We start from the raw sequence: 6,036 nt of genomic DNA, 5'->3' as shown, positions 1-6,036 counted from the left end.
CTCAAAGTGCAATGGCTCCCAGTTACAAGAAAGGAAATTCCATCTAAACATACAGGAAAAACATTCTGACAGTAAGAGCTGTTTGTCGGTGGAACGGTCTCCCTCGGAAAGTGGTGAACTCTCCTTCCTTGGAGGTTTCTAAGCAGAGGTTGGATGGCCATCTGTCACGGATGCTTGAGCTGAGATTCCTGCATTGCAAGGGGTTGGACTAGATGACCCTAGAGGTCCCTTCTATGAGTCTATGATCCTACCTTTTCTTGTTTCTGCATTGTTGAAAAATGACACTGAACAGGAGTGAGATAAGCTCAGTCCATAGACCATGAGACTCTTAATCTCAGGGCTGTGGTTATAAGAAGAAAACTATGAAATAGTTGCACTTGGGTTGAAATGACAAAGTCCAAGTAAAGAACATTAACCTTATCCAATTATCAGATATAGTTCCAGATCTACCACACTTGTGACAAGGGGTGAACTTTTTAAAAAGTGCAAATAGATGTGGAAATGTGGAGAAAATAATTAATTTCAGTTCCTCTTATCTCTTCCAGTTTTGAGAGCAACCCAAACTGACAGATGGGTAATTTCACAGTGACTAATGTAATAATGTAATATTTTTTTATATGCCTGTTGTCTTTGTCCATGGAGTTTTCTCCAATAGCTAACCTCCAAGGTCACTTTCTATTCGAATATTGTGCCCCATTAAGCTAAAGGTGTTTTGGGGTGTTATAGAAAAATCCTTGGCTCACTGGGATTTCCAAACAAAGACGCAGCCAAGAATATAGGAGCCAAACAGCAGCCAGTAGACTTAGGCTTCCGACTACAACATGGAAGAAGCGGGATATGAGGAAATCAAAAGTTACTTAACAACTTGGTTTGATTATCATCAACTACACGAAACATTCAAATTGGATTTTTTTTAAAAAATAGGATTTAATGCAGAACCTTCCAGATTAGAAAAAGATCTGTTAAATAATAATAATAATAATAAGAGTATTTCAAGAATGTACCACCTTCTCCCTGACTGGGAAGTCAAGGAGGGGGCGGTAAAGGAAGTAATGATAAGATGGGCCCAAGATATTGGGCGTGCAATAATGATGGATGAATGGGAGGCCCTCTGGAAAACAAACATGAAATTTACTGCGTGTTCTACAATCAAAGAAAACATGGTGAAAATGCAGTACCGTTGGTACCTCACACCTTCTAAACTTTCCAAAATGTATAAAACCATTTCAGATCTATGTTGGAGGTGTGGGGAGACCAGAGGTGATTTGTACCATATGTGGTGGGGTTGCCGGAAAATCAAAGAATTTTGGAATCTCATATACAGTGGTGCCTCGCTTAACGAATGCCCTGCTTAACGGAATTTCTGCTTAACGAAAGGTTTTTTCTAGCGGAGGTTGCCTCGCTAGACGAATGCGTTTTACGAAAAATTTGTCTAGCGAATCGCGGCTTCCCATAGGAATGCATTGAAATTCAATTAATGCGTTCCTATGGGCAAAAAAAAAACAACAAAAAAAAATTCAATGCATTCCTATGGGATTCGCTAGACGAATTTTTCGTTATAAGAAAAGACCTGTGGAACGAATTAAATTTGTCTAGCGAGGCACCACTATATGATGAGATGAAAAAAAAATCTTCAGAGTAACCTTCACCAAAAAACCGGAGGCCTTCCTTCTTGGAATTCTGAGAAGTGACATACCCACAAACATAAGAGATTTTTTTTTTGTATGCAATGGCAGCAGCAAACTGTTAATTGCCGCAAACTGGAAAGGGGATAAAATCCCAACAGTAAGGGAATGGCAAAGCAAAATCTTGAACTATGCGGAAATGGCTCAATTAACATATAAGTTGAGGGGAGATCCAAAACAAGCGTTTGTGAAAAAGTGGGACCCGTTCAAAAGATATCTACAAGAAAACAGCAATAATGATATTATTTCCGTGGCAGCATTAGAATGACTCATGTATAAAGTAAATAGATAATCTATAGGAAAATCATGGTATGATATGATATGGGAAGTAAGTACAAAAAGAAAAAGAGAAGTAAGAAGATAGTGAGAAATGAATGTACATCAGTATTATGATTGTGACGCACTTCGGGAGGTGACGGGAAGTCAATACTTATAGTTTAATAAGTTAGGTTAGATCATGTTTAATTTAGGAAAATATCTTGTATATATCCGATTTAGCGTAAATAATGTAGGAAATAAAGAAGTAATTAACAAGTATTGTAAAAGGAAACAGATAATTTATTATTGTAAGTGATAGACAATGTACATGTATATAAGTGTCTGTAATGAACTGAATAATTTAAAAAGATAATTAAAACAAAAACAAAAAACAACAACATGGAAGAAGCAGGAAGAAGCCCAAACAAAGGATGGCTCCCCTTTTAATAAGTTTCCTAAACTACCCACAACACCCTTAGTAAAACATCACACATACATAATAACCATGTCACACCCATTAAGTAATACAAAAATAACTTTTTACATGTTCCTGTTTCCCAGCCAAGTTAATCACACCCTTTTTCTTGACCTGGGTTTGCTATTGTTTCCTGAATGGCTACCTGTCTGGCACCCAAGTGTCAGGTTGCCAGAGATTCTTCTTCAGCATCAGTGATGAAAAGCTCGCTTGTGAGTGCCATCTGGGTGTGTTTAATAAAATGTATTGTTGTTGTTGTTTAGTTGTTTAGTCGTGTCCGACTCTTCGTGACCCCATGGACCAGAGCACGCCAGGCACTCCTGTCTTGCACTGCCTCCCGCGGTTTGGTCAAACTCATGTTCGTAGCTTCGAGAACACTGTCCAACCATCTCGTCCTCTGTCGTCCCCTTCTCCTAGTGCCCTCAATCTTTCCCAACATCAGGGTCTTTTCCAAGGATTCTTCTCTTCTCATGAGGTGGCCAAAGTATTGGAGCCTCAGCTTCACGATCTGTCCTTCCAGGGAGCACTCAGGGCTGATTTCCTTCTGAATGGATAGGTTTGATCTTCTTGCAGTCCATGGGACTCTCAAGAGTCTCCTCCAGCACCACAATTCAAAAGCATCAATTCTTCGACGATCAGCCTTCTTTATGGTCCAGCTCTCACTTCCATACATCACTACTGGGAAAACCATAGCTTTAACTATACAGTACGGACCTTTGTTGGCAAGGTGATGTCTCTGCTTTTTAAGATGCTGTCTAGGTTTGTCATTGCTTTTCTCCCAAGAAGCAGGCGTCTTTTAATTTCGTGACATGTATTACTAGTCCAATAAGCAATTCCAGAACAGTATGTTGTGAAGTTCCTTGCTGCTGTCTGCAGAATATCTTCTTCTTCTTCTTCTTCTTCTTCTTCTTCTTCTTCTTCTTCTTCTTCTTCTTCTTCTTCTTCTTCTTCTTCTTCTTCTATCACTCGTAGCCGAGTAAGATTGTCTTCTATAAACACAGTTTTAACAATGAGCCCGTAAGTGACTGTGGAGGCCAATTCTGGATCCACACGTCCTTCCACAGTGGGGACATAGGTTTCTGGGCAGGAGTTGATCGTGGTGTGGATTTGCCAAGCGTGCCTTCTTGTCACAGAGGTGGTGACTACTCTAGAGTAAAGACGCTACTCCGTCTTTGCCTTTTTCATGCTTTTATTAGGTGCAGTCTATTTACAGTGATAGAGCTATACAGGGAACATGCTTCCAGTTCTAGTCAGAACCCTGGAATGGGGATTCCCGCGTTTTCTTCCAACATAGAAGTCTGGGGACCCCAAATCTCCTCCTTCTTTTCTTCTTGCGTAATTCCGGGACCGGAGGGAAAGGTCTTCTTCCCATGTTTTCCTCCCCCCCCCTTTCCCTCTCTCTCTCTTCCTTTTCCACGTGGAGCGATGACTCCGCTACCCTGCCAGAGCCCTGGCCCCTACTTCCTGCTTCTCCACTGGACTCTTCTCCTTCCCCGCTATTGCGGGTGCTGGGGGAAGAACTGGTTCTCAGGATGGGAGGGGGCTGTCTGTACTTTCTGTCCCTCACACTTCTGTTAGGGAAAATTCTGGGTGCGAGGCTGCTCAGCCACCCAGCTCGTCAGGCAAGAGCCCGTGGTCCACTGCGGAATAAAGGAAGGCGTCCAGCCGCCAACCGGAGCAAAATAGCAAGGTTTATTGCGCAACAGGTTCAAGCAAAGACTGAACATTGAGAAGCTTCCCACCAAAATCCCATAATGCATTTCAGAAGTGTCATTCCTACATCATAGTTACATAGCTAAACGTCAGAAAAGGGGAGGTACATACAATATTAACATACATTGTTACCTCGGTTTACAAACACAATTGGTTCCGGAAGTCTGTACTTAACCTGAAGCGTACTTAACCTGAAGCGAACTTTCCCATTGAAAGTGATGGAAAGTGGATTAATCTGTTCCAGACGGGTCCGCGGAGTACTCAACCTGAAGCGTACTTAACCCGAAGTATGAATGTAATTGGTTCCGGAAGTCCGTACTTAACCTGAAGCGTACTCAACCTGAAGCGAACTTTCCCATTGAAAATAATGGAAAGTGGATTAATCCATTCCAGACAGGTCCGTGGAGTACTTAAACTGAAAATACTCAAACCGAGGCGTACTTAAACCGAGGTATGACTGTACTGGTAAACAAGATTAACATAAGGGTAATGGTTCAGGGCAAAAGTAAATGTGTGATAAGTACCGGGAGGAACTTCTTGAGTATTTACAGGAAAAGAACAATAAGGTCCTGGTTTTGCATTGTCTGCCACCTGGGTGATTCTGGTGATGGGATTAGTCTTGGCCAACAATCAGCTCAGCAAAGTGCCTCTGGGCACTTCCTGGAGTCCCTTTTCAAGGGCAAAATACCATTGGAATGGAGGAAACTGGAGTTGATTTTACATGATTTTTTAAAACTAGGTAACTTCCCTGAGCTGTCAAGTCGAAAGGATACGTTTATGCATAATATTTATAACATTTAACAACTTTAAAGATGTGCCCCCCCTGATTTCCATAACAGCCCCCCCCTTCGGAGATAGATTTGCGATGCAGTTCTGAAAGAACAGCGAATCCTTTCTCCGCACTTAACTACAGTTCAGACATATACATATTTCCCACCCCCCTTTGGTCCCGTATGTTATATAGATGTGGGACTAAATATTAACCTAGTATCCACCCTCCCAGAGGTGTGGGTTTATGTAAACCTGAAAGGGGCTTGTATGTCACGCCTCTTAAGGTCAGTAGCAGTGCACATAGCTGGACATAGGATATCATATAAAGTTGCATTTTCTTACAAAATGGCTTGTGGCCTTCTAGCATTTTGGAAGAAGCATTCTCTTAATAAAGGTCTATGCTTTACATTCATAAGGAAGTTTCACCAATATTAACTGGAAAGTGCAGTTTGTTTGTTTTTTTACCTTTTTTGTGATCTTAGGTGTCAGCATCCTTAGCACGTTTCTCCCTTGTGTCCTGAGTTCAAGGGTCTTCAAAGCCCATGACACCTTTGGTAAAGGCTGTTCTCCAATTGGAGTGTTTGCTGGCGAGTGTTTCCCAATTGTTGGTGTTAATACTTAAATATATATATATATATATTTGCCTTGAGATGGTCTTTAAACCTCTTTTGTTGACCACCAGCATTACACTTTCCATTTTTAAGTTCAGAATAGAGTGGTTGCTTTTGGAAGACGATGATCAGGCATGACCAGTCCGACAAAGTGGATGTTGAAGAATCATTGCTTCCACACTGGTGATCTTTGCTTCTTCCAGTACACTGGTATTAGTTCACCTGTCTTCCCAAGTGATATGTAATTTTTTTTGGAGACACCATTGATGGAATATTTTGAGGAGTTGGAGATGGCGTTTGTAAGTAGTCCTGGAGAAGAGAAGGTTAAGGGGTGATATGATAGCCATGTTCAAATATATGAAAGGATGTCATATGGAGGAGGGAGAAAGGTTGTTTTCTGCTGCTCCACAGAAGCAGACACGGAGCAATGGATTCAAACTACAAGAAAGAAGATTCCACCTAAACATTAGGAAGAACTTCCTGACAGTAAGAGCTGTTCGGCAGTGGAATTTGCTACCAAGGA

The sequence above is a fragment of the Zootoca vivipara genome, chromosome 11, assembly GCF_965207765.1.
Source record: "Zootoca vivipara chromosome 11, rZooViv2.hap1.1, whole genome shotgun sequence".
Classification (NCBI taxonomy): Eukaryota; Metazoa; Chordata; class Lepidosauria; order Squamata; family Lacertidae; genus Zootoca; species Zootoca vivipara.
Note: the sequence above shows the minus strand (reverse complement) of the source record.